Source organism: Cygnus olor, chromosome 17 (genome assembly GCF_009769625.2).
Source record: "Cygnus olor isolate bCygOlo1 chromosome 17, bCygOlo1.pri.v2, whole genome shotgun sequence".
NCBI lineage: Eukaryota > Metazoa > Chordata > Aves > Anseriformes > Anatidae > Cygnus > Cygnus olor.
The window spans coordinates 2,230,296-2,246,546 of NC_049185.1; the positions used below are offsets into that span (position 1 = coordinate 2,230,296).

General features: G+C 41.9%; 2 long non-coding RNA genes across 3 annotated transcripts in view; both read left to right on the forward strand.

Moving 5' to 3' along the window:
* LOC121079654 overlaps window positions 1-15,769 on the forward strand; it is a 58,198-nt gene extending 42,429 nt beyond the window's left edge. The window contains exons 3-4 of one of the 2 annotated variants that reach the window (XR_005825128.1): window positions 7,995-8,118; window positions 14,307-15,769. This is a non-coding gene — a long non-coding RNA (uncharacterized LOC121079654). The remainder of the gene's footprint in view (window positions 1-7,994; window positions 8,119-14,306) is intronic. The other variant, XR_005825127.1, reaches the window with a different exon arrangement.
* LOC121079653 lies at window positions 2,005-5,245 on the forward strand. Its single transcript, XR_005825126.1, has 3 exons — window positions 2,005-4,232; window positions 4,383-4,516; window positions 5,033-5,245. It is a non-coding gene; the product is annotated as an uncharacterized LOC121079653 (long non-coding RNA).
* Window positions 15,770-16,251: the final 482 nt, after the last annotated feature.

Below are 16,251 nucleotides of genomic sequence, written 5' to 3' on the forward strand. Positions count from 1 at the left end.
TTACCAGCTGTGTTTTCAAGTTCACACAACCAATGAACCTGAAAGCACTAAAAGGCAAATATGTCTGTCAATATCTGACTCAGTAGGAACATTCAAACTTAAGAAGCTTAATGTGCTCAGAAAGAAAAGAGGGAGCAAAAGCCCTCAGATATTTTCCTCTCTTTGTCATTCACAGTAGGCCAAATTCTGCATCCGTGCATACGTTGTACGTGTATAACTGATAAAACCTCGGTGAACAAGAGATTGCATCGCACGTAAATAAATGAAAACAGAATGCAGAATATGGATGAGAAATGCAGAAACAAACTGTTTACCATTCACAAAGCCAGCACACAAATATCTAAATCCCATGAAACATCTCTTTTATGGGCATCCAACCTGACTTTGCCAATACTCTAAGAACCTGCATGGTTAACCGTACTCGGGATATGGCCAAGCCTGAAGTTTTCTATCATAATGCGTGCCTGAGCCCATATCTGTAGAGCTACATACATGCACAGATCAACAGAATTTGTGTTTGGCTTTTGAGTGTTGTATGCATGCTTCGGTGTGCCTGTATCTGAGTGTTTGCAGCGCCATCCTTTCTCATACAGGCCAATGTCTGAGCTATTGCTCCACATCTGCTCTTTAAATGATGTGGATGTGTCCTTCCTTATCTTCTTCCTCCTGTGGCACGTAAGTCTTCCAGAATCGCCAAACTCTGAGCCAGTGGTGAATGCCTTGAGGAGAGAGAATGTAGAAATATTTGAATTGCTTTGAGACCGTCCTGTTCAGTGCTGAGGCATTTATAACAGACAGGACTACTCCCGGGGATAGTTCTGATTCCTGTGAATTCGTGTGAAGGTCTTTCAAATCAGCAGGTATCCATCCTTCTGCAAGTGCCCCACAGTGACGACTGGGATGCTTGATGAGGCCTGCTCCCCCAGTGCCCCGTTAGTGCCCCGCTCCAGTTTTGCACCTGAGCTCTGTAGTCGGTGGCAGTAAGACAGTTGCACTTCCTTGAATTCCTTATTTTGTGGTGGCACAATCTGGCATGGAGTCACACTAGTCAGAAATTAGTCAAAGAAGAAAAGTGTAACTTTACTGAGAAGGAAATGGAGGGAAAGAAGAAAAAAAAAAAAAACCAAGCCATTAATTATACAAATTTTTTGGAAGTGCACTTGATATCAATACAAGTATAAATATGTAATAATACCATAGAACAGGAGGATTTTCTAAGAAGTCAGAAAGCAGAAAAACAAATGAGTGCACAGTGTGAAATCGAAGAGCACCATTTAGATGCTGAATACTCAAACATAATTTTAACCAAGTGAAGTAACTAATCCGACAGATTAACTGCTGTATTGAAAAGTACAGCCACATGCACGACTGAGACTGACGTTTAGAAAGTGGGTATAACAATTTTACTCTCCATCTTCCACCCGAGCCTTCTGGGAATGACTTTGTGGGCGCTTTTTTGCTCAGGCTCTTTAGGTACAAAATCCAAACCAGTCTGTGTCCAGCAGAAAGGTGGAGGGAAGCAGCTGACTTCTGTGCCAGAGAACAGCAAGCCTAAGGCAGCAAGATGATTTAATGGGACAATTCTTATGTCCTTCTCTCCAATTAACAGGGAGATGTTAGAAACTTGGCTCCCAGACAAGAAAGGTACCTTCCTTTCCCTGCCTTTCTCACCTGCTAAGGGAGAGGAAATTTCCTTTGTATATTATGCATGTTTGCATGTATACGCGTGTCCCTATTCACAGATGGGCATACTGTTGAAGCATCCCGTGCCTAGGATTTCTAAAACCTACATTTACAGAAATTTGTGTTTTTAAATTTGCTCATTAACACAGTTCACACATGATATTTATATCTTCCCTTCTTGTCCTGATGTTGCGGCTCCCTCAGATCAAAACCTTCCCAGGACGGGCTGCTCAGTCCATTCTCTACATCCTTTTCCCTGCAGGATCTCCCACGTTCTTTCTAATTAGGTGGAAGAATGAACCCTACCACTCAAATCAGTCAGTGAAATCCACGGGACCCTTTCCCAGCAGGTTCGGCACAGACTCCCGTATTGCATTTTAGCTTAACGCTTACAAGCTCTTTTTGGTTTTCCCCTTTGTCTCATCTATCTGCAATTCTTTGCTCCTTATTAAATCGCTAGCTGTCCTGGGATTATTTAGCTGCATGAGCAGCTTTTCCCCTTGCCAGAGCCCTGCCTGTCAAGGCAGGAGCCCTTTAATACAAGGCAGTCATCCATAAAAAAAAAGAAGGTGGAGAGGGTACAAGGATTCACACCAGTGGAAACAAAGGCAGGTGATGGGCACCGGAGCTGTGTGCCTGCTCTCTGATCTACCTTGCCTGCTTGCCCTGAGCACGGTGGCTTTAGCAACATCTTTGTCCTCTGAAAGCCTCAGCCTGCAGAACACAATAAATAATGCCTCAGAGCAATGTGACCTGTGGCAAGCAGTAAGCGATGACATTGTCAGACACACACAACTGTTGAAATAACCAGACTGTAATCATCACGCCGTACCCACAGAAAGACATTTGGCAAATGAGATTCCATTTTCACATTGGTCTGTGCCGAGCATGTAAATTTCCAGCGGGACAACCAGCATTAGGGATGTGTAATTGATTGTCTGAATTATAATAAACAAGCTGTGACAGGTGATCATCCATCATTTTCCTGCTGCATGTTCCAGCAGCACTGCGAGAGGGGGAGAGAGAGAGCTGGAACGCGGATGGGGAAAATGAAAAGTCAGATTCATATGGAAACAGAAAAGAGGGGGGAACAGAAAAAAGGATCGGGGTGGAAGTGAGAGGAGACTGCAACCATGAGAAAAACAACACAAATGAAAGACTAGTTAATTCCTGTGATTTGTTAGACGTTTGATTGAATTAAAAAATCCCTTCTACTATTACTGCCCTTGAGAACTAGAGGATTTGCTGCAGTGGCTGGTATTTGGAGCTAGGAACGCTAAGAAATAAATACAAAGAAGAGGAAAGCATGAAGGAGGAGCTGTGATTAGAACAGAACCAATTACAAAAAGTGCGTGTGTGTGTGTATGTGTGAGAGAATGAGGACTCCCAGCTTAGCCTCCTTGTTCAGGCTTAGGCACTTCAATCTGTGACTGAGCGGTCAAAAACACTCTCAGGTTTTTATGATCATACTAAAGAGAATGCTTTCCTGATGCCTTAATGTTGTAAAAGCCTGTGGTTTACAGTGATGCCGTCTCAGAATCAAAGTGACCTGAAGGATGGTTCTTCCCTAAGGCAGGGCGTGGAGGTGCGAGTGGTTGAGCTGTTTGTCTCCTGGGCCAGCCTTATGAGCAGGGAGCTTACCAGTCTTGGAGAGGAATGCGAAGACGTGTTGAAAAAAATGAGGAAATAGTGCCTCTGAATAGATCGGGCAATAGATTGGGTTGGTATTTTCCTGAAGACTTACCGGCATACCTCATGCAAATTAGAGTGTGAGGCTTTCCAGTGCTCTACCCTGAAGATGACGGAACCTATGGCAAAAATTCGTCACTTCAGTATCCCCGGTTTACTTGGTTATGTTTGTTGTCTATACAGAATGAGTGATCAGACATCGTTTTATAAATTTATGAAATTTTGCATGTCTGAGGCTTGCTCATGGACAGTTTTTTGCCATTATTTGACAATCACTCAAACTGCAATTGTCATGGTGTTGTTTGCATTTGCTGGTTGATCAAATGCTCAGGCATTTCCTGTACAGCCTTTTGCCCATAAACATTTGAAATTTACTCTGTACAAACACGACACTGACCAGAATTTGTGGTATAAATGTTTATGCAAAATGGGTGTGAACAGAGCTGGTGCAAATTCATCTACTTGTGTAGAAGACTGAAAACAACTATGGGGAAAATTCTTCCCATGATTGTAATGAAATTTATGAGACAATGATATTAAATTCTTTAAATCAATTGTAACGTGATCAAATAGCTGTAGTAACAGGCTTCAGACCATGGCTTGAGTTTTAAGGTTAAGCTTCTTTCCAGAAAGTAAAAATAATTGCATCTTTCTGTGCAATGACTGACTTGGGTGACAGATCTCTGCCTGCAACTTCTCTGCCCAGTTGTCAGGTTTGGTCCCTCCTGGCGTACCGGAGATCCGTGAAGCAGCGGCCGTTTGCTCCTCGAATTCTTTAACAGGAATTTGGTTTCGGCATCCGACTTCACTGCGCGAACAGAAGTGGTGGAGGGAAGGCACACCGTAAACCACCGCTTTCTGTAACTACTTTCTAAAACCTTTCCTACGAAGCAGAAATGAGGGTGGGAATGGAAAATTTTTGGAGCAAAGCAGGTTGTGCTCTGGGCAGAGACTTTCGGGATCCAAGGCAGACTATTTACCTTTTCACTGCTTTCTTTTCTGCTCGTTAGTCTGTGACTCAAGACGAACATGGGAAGGGGTGCAGCTGGAGACAGAGTCTCTAAGGAGGCTATCTCTAACAAGGGCAATGGGAGACAGTTCGGACTGGGAAGCTGCAGAGTGCTGTGCTGCCTGGTGTTTGACTGTAAGTAACTGCTGCTGGCACGGCAGGGGTTTATTTTGGCCCAGACCTGCCCTGGGAACAGCAGAGAAGCTAACGCTCTTGGAATTCTCTCCCTTTACGATTCACTCAGCGACTTGGCTTCAAAAGAGAATTTAAAAAAAAAAAAGGAGGAAATGTATCCAAATATCGAAGCCAAGGTTTGTATGTGAAACTGTGAGGAGGAGATTAAAGACCCAACAACCCTGATCTCCCTGAGCAGAAAATTTAAAGCGGGCTGGAAGGGAGTGCTCGCGTACAGATGGAGGGAGATGAACATTTGGGGGCAGTGGCTTCTATTCTGAAGAGCTTGCTCAGCCCCTTATGAAACACGCTTGTGATCTCTGGAAAGGGAGTAGCCTCCTTCCCAAGCAAGCAGACAAAACGTGCAGTATTTGTGCAGGGAGAAGAAAGCACTGAGAGGCTGTAGGGAAGGAAGCAGCAAAACCTTTTTTTAGGTTGTGTGTTTCTGACCATTCTGATTTTTGTTGTTTCCATTAGCGCTGCTGCTGTTTCCCCCAGGCTGCCCTCTTGCTTCCTTTTCATCAGGCTGTGGTGTCCTTGGTCCGAGCGCTCCTCTCCCGTGTAGGAGGTGAACCACAGTGTACTGAGACCGCAGTGAATTGAGCAATGGCATGAACAAAGCAAACTGTGGGATGAATGTCACCAGATGTGTAATGGTTAAAACTGGTTCAGATTAAAATATCAGCTTCAGGAGTTTTTGTTGTTGTTGTTGTTGTTGTTTATTATTATTATTTTTATTTAAATTACTACAAAGCTGTTTAGTTAGCTCACATGGGACACGATTTAGCTCATGTGAAAGCAATGTGAAAATATGATTTTCAGTATGGGTATTATTTGTTATTTTGTGTATTTTTGGAATAGAGGATGAATTATGTATCCTAAATACCTGTTTCAGCACATAACCAACTAATTTACAAACCAGTGGCAAATGCAGGAACCTGCAGGTTATGTGCAAGCCGTGCTGGATAGATTTTGTTAGTGCGGAGATGGTTTGTGAAAGGGCAACATAATAACTTCCATTGAGGAAAATGATTGTAAATGATATTGTGTATAATACCAGGCTTTCATGAAAAAAACGTCTTTTTTTCTCTTTTTTTCTTTCCTTTGTCCCGAGCCAGATCATCTGTTAAGCTGGCCATGACAATATTTTTCTCCTCATTTTTGTATATAAACAGAACTGAACACGGAGTAGAAATTCTCTGCAGCCTTAAGATATCCATTTTTTCACTTGACCTTTATAAAAAGTCAATTTGTGCTTTGTTTCTTTAACATGAAATCTAAAATGCCCTCCAGTCACTTCCTCGCAGTATTCATTTTTGACCATAAGGAAAGCAATTCTGCATTTGCTCTTTTCAGGAACTGCTAATGCTCAGGAGACAGGGGATTCATTTCTGCTTTTTGTTTATACTGGAGAGTTCAGGTTGCAAAGATCTGGTGTCACCACCGTAATGTCACTCACTCTGCAGTTAACTGTGTATTGCAGAATGTCAATGCGAGCTCAGTTGGAGAGAAAGAATGGATAACTGTAGATTGAATGGGGACTGAAACCCCAGAGTTCTGATTTTGCATCTCTTGCCAACAAAAACAAGTTAGGCATGCTACTTAGGTGAAAAATGACATCTCTATTCAGGTAACTCACACTTTGGGGATCCCCCCACCACGACACGGTGAGTCTGCATTTTTGGAACAGGAAAATACCTATATTTCCAGACAGTGGCTCACAGGACCTTCTGCAGGTCTGCAGAGCTACCTTGCTTCATGGGACAAGTTTTCTAGGTTAGAGGAGTGTCCTCTGAATCAATTTGCTTGTGTTTCACAAAAAATCACGAGTTTCTTTTTCATAGCCTTTTAGGTATTCTGGCTCTAGAGCTTCAGTAGGAGATTCAAGCTCGGTGATTTTTTGTGCCATTAAAAGCCTCTTTCTGCATAAATCTCATTAAATTCTTTAGCAGTCTGTTGGTGACTTCCATTCATGTGTCCTGAAAACCCCTTTTAAAAGAGTGCTGCCCTACTGTGCCTCACCAGGTAAGTGCTCCTGCACCATGCGAGCTCTCCAGCTAGGACCTAGGCCTGAAGGCTCATGTCCCTTGACCTTGTTCCTCGCACCGCACCCAGAGTGCATATTTTTGGACACAAGTATGCATGCCTTATCATGCCAGCTGTTGCTCAAGCATTCACATGAAACTCAGAGTTTCCAAAGAAGATGCTGCAGTCTATAAAAGCTGGTGAAGAATTGTGGATTGCTGACAATATCACCCATCCAGCCAATTGCTGCCTTAAATTTAAATACAATTACATTAGTAGTGCGTGGCACTGGGTTGAAAACAACATCGGGGTGCAGTTGATCATAGCAGCGGTGTTTCTTTTCTGGTTGAACCAGTGTTTCTGGTTGACCTGTGTCTTGGATCCTTAGAAAAGCTAAAAGGTCAGCAGTACTACGTGAATTGAACACTATCTTTTACAGGCTTTTTTCACATAACAATGATTTAATCACAGACTATGTTTTGAGAAATTCAACTATTGTATAGTATCCCCTAATTGTCTAGTGTTCTAAAAACAAAATTAAGACAAGAAAATTGTCCATAAAGAATTATCTCTTCTTTCCAAACTTTCTGATCTGTGATAATCAAAATTTTGCATGCAAGGTATTTTAAGTATGTAGTGATCATATGAGTCACTTAAATGAGGACATCAAAACACTTAGTGAACACGGATGCGTTAAATCTTCCAAGACTCAGTGGAAGAAAGTGAGTGTTATTGTGCTGGAAGTCTGCAATTTAGTTGGAAAGAGAAAAAATGTAGGCCTCTGAGTTCTGTGAATCCTTTAACCACAAGATCTTCCTTTCACATCTGCGACTCAAAAAAAGAAGTGATTTTTCTTCATTGTAATGAGATGTAGTAATTAGAATATGGAAACAATCTGTGGCCTCTGAAACTGTACAGATGTCACTACTGCATTTTATAGTCACTTGGGGCTTTGTGGTTAACTGGAGATAGAATTTGAACTGTCCTGTTCCAAAAGCAAAGTCTCTTACCATTTATGCTAAAAAAAGAATCTGCATAGGCTCTTTGCTATAAAGGGCTTATGATATTTACATATGATATGATTCTGACCACTTGAAACAATAGTATGTCATTTATGTGCACAGCTGAAGGATACAGCATTAAGAGTTCCTGGACAATCTTTTGTAGTTCTTGATGTCTGATTTATTAATCAGTGAATTCATTTAATGCAGCTTTGTGTGGCGAGTGATATGGCTTTATGTTGTGTAATATATTTCCCTTGTACAAAGAGTCATTGTCCTGGTTTGCCGGTGAGACCTTATAAATGTGTGTGTGTGTTGCTCAAGCAACTTTTTTTTCTTTTTTTTTTCTTTCTCATTTGGTTCCTGTTTTTAGCCATCTGCTTGACATTACTGTTTGCCTTTTGTGCCTACAGAACTTCCCAAGCCGTGCTGTGCTCTCCAACAAACTGTGCTATCCAACCCTTCTCTTCTGCAGCCTCCTCATTCTGAGGTGACTCATCCACAGTGCCAGGCAATAGTGCACAGAGGTACTAAAATGTATGTTTATTTGCATATTTTAAATGTACCATTGTGTTTGATCGTAAGGATGTTACCTAAAAATCCATCAGATGTAGAAACTGGTATTTTAGATTTCATTAGAACTTGGTTGACTCTGTGGTGGTGTTTGTTGGTGTAGTCCAGGCAGACATTATGCGTCTGAAAGTTTTTAAGAAGTTAACACATAAAGACTTCCTTTGCTACCAGCTATAGAGAGAAGACTGAGTTAACTGTGTTTTTATTAGGCCGGGTGATGAAGCCAGTCTCTCTTCCTGGCCTTGTCCACACAGAAACTTCCACAGGCCTACCTGCCCCCAGGGGTGTAATTCTTTTGCTCTGGCTCTTCCAGCATATCTCACCGTGTGGATATGTTTGTTCCAGTGTAAAAACACTCACCCAGGGAGCTATACTATTATAGTAGGAAGTCTGTGCCATACGTATCCATGAGGATATAAGGTCTTTAACTGTCAAAAGATTTAAGAAAGAAGCAGTGATGATGGTCAGTGAAGAGAAATAAGAAAAAAAAATCAGTGACTCTAGGGAAACTCGGACTCATTTAGTTGACCTTGCCTAAGCTGAAGAGTACCTAGAGTATTACCTCCTCATCTCAGAACAATCACGTATGTGTATCATCTTGGCTATGTCTTTTTTTTTTTTTTTCCAAAAATATATTACTTGGATGGTATTTGAGGATTTTATCCTGGATTTTGAGCAGTCCAGCAGCCTGGCCGGAGCAGTGGGTACTGCTTCCAGCAAGCTGCAGAGAAAGTTTTACATGTCCCAGATATATTAAGCTCTGTGTGTATGCGTTACAGAGCACACAAACAGTGTATTTCTACCCAGGATTTCCCAACAGTAAATACAGCTTCCTACCCTGTTTTGAACTCAGATGAACTTTTCTGATGCCCAGAGGCTGAAGCCACAGTTAAAACCAAGTTTTGTTGTTCATAAGTGGAAAAAAGCAGCAGTCCTGTGTTTCTGCAACATTATGCGAGCAGGAAGTTTTGTTTAGCTAGAACCAACAGCTAAAAGGAAGTGCTTTGTGATTGCTTTGTTTCTCCTTTCTCAGGATTTACACCTTTCCCCAAACTTGACACCAGTGGGCCAGCTGGTTTACAGCATCCATTTCCAGCCCTGGTAGACTAGGGCAACAGACCTTTAAGTTTAACATAAATGCAAGAGTGACTGCTATGCATCTTACACTTTGAACCTGTGTAACTAGAGGAAGATAAAAAAAAAAAAGAAAGGAAACCACTCTTCTGGCAGCTTTTCACATTCTATATTTGAAGCAGCAGCTGTTTTTCAAACTGTTTCTAGATTCTGGAATAGGATAAATCCTTGAAGAAGAGAGTTAGCATACAGAGCACAGGTGAGGTGGCAAGGGTTGAATGAAAAATAGGATTTATTGCCAGTTTTTGCAGTTTATCATGCTACCATTTTATGTGCATACATTATAAAATATCATTATATTTATTATTATCTGTTGTATATATAAGTGCTACTCATTTGTACAGCTCAACAAAGGCCTGCTACAATTCTTAAAATAGCCAGATATATTCTTGCTCTGAAGAGTTCACTGCTTCTAGATATGAAATAAGTTTTAATTACTTTCTATATCTCTGTTGTGGCTTCTTAGTAATTTTAGTCTGACTCTGTTCCTTCTTCTTGGATAAGTTCCAGACAAAAAATCAGAGCAGCTATCAGGAAAAACTAGATATCATTTGTACATAACAGCCTGGAATGTTTCAACTGCTGGCCTTATATGGGGATGATTACAAGGGAAATCTCTCCTTGTAGAAACCTTCAGGTGAGAACTAGAAAGGAAAAGGAAAATACCACATTATGCTTTTTCCGCACCTACTTTACTTGTGACAAGAATATTATGAATAAAACACACCCGTCAGCAGGTAATATGTCAGCAAAACCACTTCCATCCGAGCTCATTCTGTGAAGCCCCTGGTTCTTCCAGCTTCAACATGGGAAGGTGTTAGGGAATCAGCATTCTCTCAGTAGAGCCTTCCTGGGGAGAGAAAACCTCATGTCGACATCAGTCCTCATTGTCTTTTGAAACAACCTCAGCATCAATGTACTGGAGTTCAAGTATTACTCAAACCTCCCTGATTTTAAAGACAGTTCTGTCATTGTAAAATCTTCCCCAAATCTGAAGTACCTTCTGTTAGCAATTGTTTGTAGAAATGTACAACCTTTTAATAGAGTTTTCATATCTACTTGAAGTAAAGAACAGGGAAGGCTAACCAGAAAAGAGGAAGGAGTAGATCATCTGTTCGTGGACGGTAGAAAATTTTGTTGTCTATTATCAAGCTACACTGATACAATTTTCAAAACACCAGCTTCCTGTTTTTAACAGCTATTTATTTTCACAGGGAAAAGATATGACGAAGAGAGCCTCAGTGCACCCTCTTGAAGCTATTTCTTTTCCAAGGAGTCATACAAAACTGTGGTTATTTGTGTTCTGAAAGAAAATTATTTCTGTTCTGCCCCTTTCTTTTCTGTTAAGAGAAGACACGCACCCACTCATATTCCTCTATGTCTGTAGCAACAGTGAGATTCCATAATGTTTATAATATCCCAAGTTTCTTAGCTAAAGAACATTAGGACACAGCTACAAAGCTTCATTATAATCTGGGAGACTCTTCATTAAGAGGCTATTTGATATTAATTGCCTATTGATACTGACAAATATTTTATAAGCAAGTTTCTTTTCCCTCAGAAGTTAAATCATTGGTGCATTTGCAGAGACCACCATTAGAGCTAATGTCTGTGTGGCCAGTACTACAGAGAATACGCCGGCGTTGTGTTACTGTAGAGAGAAGTAATTTGAGGGTATTTACGTACAAGAATTGTCGTTATTGATCTGGCAAGGCAAAGATGGACGGCATCGTGGCAGGTTGCAAAGTGCCAAGGAGGTGGCGGTGAGCTGGAGGCTCGCTTTTAATGCAAAGCAGGGGTACAGTCCAAGTGGCATGGGCTGGCAACACATTGGGTAATTGCGGATTGATTTGCCTCTGAATCTGGGAGAATCCTTAGAGGGAAAGTAGTTTCATTTAAAGAAAGCTGTTGGTAATAAGCAGAATTGGGTTTTAATGGGGTTCATACAGATAGAACAGAAATCAAATTAGAGCCTAATTGGCATACAGAAGATGGAAAGAAAGTGGAAAGCACAGAGCAGCAATGGCTGTCTTGAGCTGAGAGGCTCAGCAAGCAGTGCTTATGCAGCCAGTCTCCATTAAGATCCTATCCATAATGCATGAGGCTTAGAAACCCAGGGGACTGTCCAACAAAAAGGGAGGAATCCTCCAAACTACCCTTCAGAAAGTGATGGGTACGCTGTCCCAGTAGGGGCCTGTCTAGAGAGCACTTTTAGTAAGTAATGGTTCGCTTTGGCAGTAGAGGTGATAGAGCACTAATGCACTACAAGCCAAGTGCTGGCTTCCCTTCCCTTCCACTGCACTGCTCTGCTCTTCAAGGATCACTGGGAAGAAACAACACTTTTTTTTTTTACTTTTTTTTTCATCAAAATTACTGCTATTTTTATTTTATTTTGAGCAGATTTCAGGAAGTAATCCATGCTTTAAATTTTCTCTCAGGTTGGGAAATCCAATGTTCCCCTGGTTACTTAGGTAGGCCCTTAAATCTTTGCCTGTTAACCCTTTATTGTTCTGTTGTGAGTCTTAAAAAAAAGTGTCTATTACAATAATTATGAAGTCTAGAAGAATTCAAATTAAGAGTGCAGGATGGAGTGGCTAGTCTGAAAATGTGGATTTGGATTTTTTTTTTACACTGTAATTTGATCCTTGCAAATTTGTTTTTCCACTGAAATTATTGGCCAGACCTGCTGTTAGGCACTGCAGTCCTGTTTCTGGTTTCTGATTTGTGGGGCTTATGGTTTTGCTGAGTGTTCCAGCTATGTTTCTTACCTATAACAGAAAAATCCATACATTCAATGTCTCTAACTTTATTTTCAGCACAAATCAAGTATTGAAAAAGCAGAATAATTAACTGAAATCTCTTCCTCGTTAGAGTTAATTCTGCTAGGATGAAGCTGTGACATGCAGTGTTTGGAATGATACAATACAAATACAAAATGGAACTGAGAAGGTCTTTCTCAGCTGTCCACATCTTATCTTCTCAGTGGGCTCTACACTGTATAGTAAAAAAAGACTTGAGACTGGCGTCCTGGGTCTTCACAGGGACCATGGTTTATGACTTGTTTCATTAAAGAGACGCAGGAGGATCCCTCAGTTCATACACGTTCAATTTAGTTGCAGAAAACTGCAGAATTCTGGAGAACATAAAGCCTGTGTCCCAGAGTCCACAAAGTTTCCAACTGCGGCAGGCAACTGAGAGGACAGCTGAAAGAGTAGGGGATCAAAATGCAGATTTTAGACTAGGTTATACCTTTGGGTAAAGTCCTGGGTTTATTGTGGTGGTGCATAATATGTTATGCCCCAACTCTATCCATCTGCTATAGACAGAGTAGGAAAAGGCTTGAAAAATTTATCCTTATGTGTCGTTCTTACTCCTGTGTATCTGTGCAGTTAGATGCAGAAGGAGTTCTTACTCCAAGGTGGAAACAGTTCAAGTACATTCAAAGTACAGTTCAATGAGATTAAAATGACTGAAATCTAGAAAGGGCTGTTTCTAAACTGCTTAGATTACAAATTTGGCCTGTTCCCATATTGGCACACGCTTCTGTATGGATCCTGTGGAGCCAAGGTAAATGCTGAGTACGACTTTCCCAGCATTTATGCCAATACATGGAAGTCTGACAGTAGTCTTCAGTGGAACATCACCCATACAAATGCATTAGACTGCCAGAATATGCCAGCTAATTCAGGTTGCACTCCACACTTGTGTAAAGCAGCAGTGCATTTAATCGCACTTCCTTTCAGGCACAATTTTTTCTTAATGCATGCTTGTCAGTGTCATAGACCTTAGGGTCTGACGAATATATGACCTTTGGGTCTATGTTTGGCCCAAAGAAATGATAGGCACTTTCTACCTGTTTACATACCCATAGAGTCCCATGTGACATTTGGTTCATCTGGGAGATAGTTTAATTTTTTGTATTTTTTTTACCTCAAGGAGGCTTCATTTAATATATTAAACGAAAAGCTCTTCAACTCTTGGTAGTTGCAGTTCTAGCACTCTAATGACTTTCTCAGCTGTGCTGTGCATTTTCGCAGAGATCATGTTACTTCCACTTCACAAGAGCAGAAGGTCACCTTGCAGGAGCAGCCACTGCAGGCAGGGGACACTGGCCTGCCAGGTGACACTAGTATTAGAAATGTTAATGACATCTCTAAACCACATCTCACTGCATGCATGTCTCTCATAAAGCCGCTCAACACAGGGAACAACAACAGGGACAATTCCTGGATGCACGTAGGTGTTCTCTGAAGATATCTCTCTCGGAATATTATTGAGAGACCTGTAGTCAAATGATGTTTGTTTTCTTCAAGCTCAAAATATTTTCTAGACTTTCTCAGAAAAAGCTCAGAAATCCTGAGGAAGGCTGACTTCTGATGGTATCACCTTTACAGCTGAAAAAACATTTTTAATATTAACGGTCTCCTTATAATTATTTTTCATTTGGTGACTCTTTGTAATCTTTCAGTAATGCTTCATGCCATTCTTAAAAATGTGTATGTGTCAGGCTTGGATTTCGCTTTGCTCTGAACAGAATGCATTAGGTCTATTTGTCATTATCATAACCTTTGTCTCTAGGCAGCTCTTTGTGGCACTCAGCTTTCGTAGCTACTGGAAGCTTTTCTGTTATTATTGATTGTTGTAGCTGGCAGTGATCGCGCTTTCAATGAGACTAAACAATTTTTACTTTCACAATCTCTGCATACTGCCATTTGGAAACAGACCACCTAGGAGGAACAGATGTGAATTTTAAGTGTCAAGAAGGTGCTAATTGATTCTTTTTCAGCTTTCTATTCTCTCTGTTAGCCACCAGGTTGTCTGCATTTTGCCATAGGTACTGAGAGAATATTGTAATAGATTTCTGTTCACATCTCTTGATGTGAAGTCTTTTTAGTGGTGTTACTGGTACTGACCTGACAAATTCTGAGGAGGGCTTTCAGCATCTATAAGGTTTTAGGAAAGTTTCAGTACAAGGTGAGATCCTGCTGTGAGATGGAAGTTCAATGCTTCTTGCACAGTCTCGTCAGCAGATTCCCAGACTCGTGCGCAGGCAGCACTGGGGGAACAGGCTTCACCGTCAGAGACGGGAGTTCTGCGGAGGACCATGAAGGAGAGCAGAAATAAAACCAGACTCTTCAAACACAGATTCAGGGTGAGTGATCCTGTGATTGCTCCAGACATGATTTTGCAGAAAACCGAGTATTCAGCTTGTTTTGAAAGCAGAGATACTTGTCAGCAATTACTGCTGAGGTAGGGAGAGTACTGTTAAGATAGATAAACTTGTCAGCTGTGTCAACTCTGATGATGGAAGAGCAGAAAGGCCAGCTGTAAGGTTGAAAAAGACCTTTGTATTTTAGATGCGGATAGTGAGGTTGTTTTTCCATAATGCTGCAAAGTGGTTGAGAGTACCCTTGTTTCTATATGCACTAATTCCACAGATATTAGAGAACAGAAAAAAAAAAAAAGCCGTGGATGATGGGCTAAGGGTTCCTGGTATTATCATCAGGAATAATGTTTGCTGTTGGCAACACATTTTTGTAGGTGTGCATAACTGAATCTTTCAATTTGAGCTCCCCTTCTTGTTCAGGGGATTAATTGGTCTACTGCTTCTACCTGCTGTTAGTTTGCCCATTGTCCACATTTCACACTTATTTAAAAATCTTTGCTGATTTTCTCCAAAAGATCTTCATAGTCTTGGCTGATAACTATGTCAAATATATTCTTTCTTTAGTTAAGTTCTGATTAAGATGCCCACTCTGACATTAAACTTGAGACTGGCAATGAATATGGGTGGCCAGTCACCAGTGAGGTTTCCCAGGGCTCTCAATTTTAGGGCCCATTCTCTTTAATGTTTTTATATATGATCTAGATGTGGGAGTCGAATGCACACTGAGTAAGTTTTCAGATGATACTAAATTAGGAGAAGCTGTTGACTCCCTTGAGGACAGAGAGGCCTTGCAGAGAGATCTTAACAGATTATAGGGCTGGGCAATATCCAGCCACGTGAAGTTTAACAAGAGCAAGTGCCAGATTCTGCACCTAGGACAGCGCAACCCTGTCTGTATGTACAGATGTGGGGACACGAGGCTGGAGATCAGACCCGTGGAAAGGGATCACAGAATCACAGCATGGCTGATGTTGGAAGCAACCTCTGGAGATCACCTGGTCCAACCCCCCTGCCCAGCAGGCTCAACCGGAGCATGTTGCACTGGATAACATCCAAGTGGGTTTTGAATATCTCCAGAGAAGGAGACTCCATGGCTTCTCTAGGCAGCCAGTTCCAGTGCTCTGTCACCCTCACGGTAACCAAATGCCCTCTCATATCCATCTGGAACTTCCTGTGTCTCAGTTTGTGCCCGTTGCCACTTGTCCTGTTGCTGGGCACCACCAAAAGGAGTCTGTCCTCAGCCTCTTGACACCCTCCCTTGTGATATTTGTACATATTGATGAGATCCCCTCTCAGTCTTCTCTCCTCCAAGCTGAGCAGGCCCAGCTCTCCCAGCCTCCCCTCGCAGGACAGATGCAGCAGCCCCCTCATCTCAGCTGGACTCGCTCCAGCAGCTCCATGTCCCTCTCGTGCTGGGGAGCCCAGAACTGGACGCAGCGCTCTGGATGCAGCCTCCCCAGTGCTGAGCAGAGGGGCAGAGGCAGGATCCCCTCCCTGGCCCTGCTGGCAACACTCTTCCCACTGCACCCCAGGCTACCGTCGGCCTGTAAAACTGTAAATACCATTGGCCTAAGGAAAATTAGCCAAGTTTGTACTAAGAGTGGGCAGGGCATCAGGAAAGAGAGGAGAAAGCAGCAGGGGTGGGGATGGCAATGACCACTGTGCTGTTTGCAACACTGACACGTTTTCTGTGATTTTATGATTTTATTTGTACTCTGTGTGGTGGAATAGGACCCTGCTGACGTTTGGGTCCTTTTGGGTGGGCATGTCCCCCAGCTGCTGTCCGGCCCTGGTCT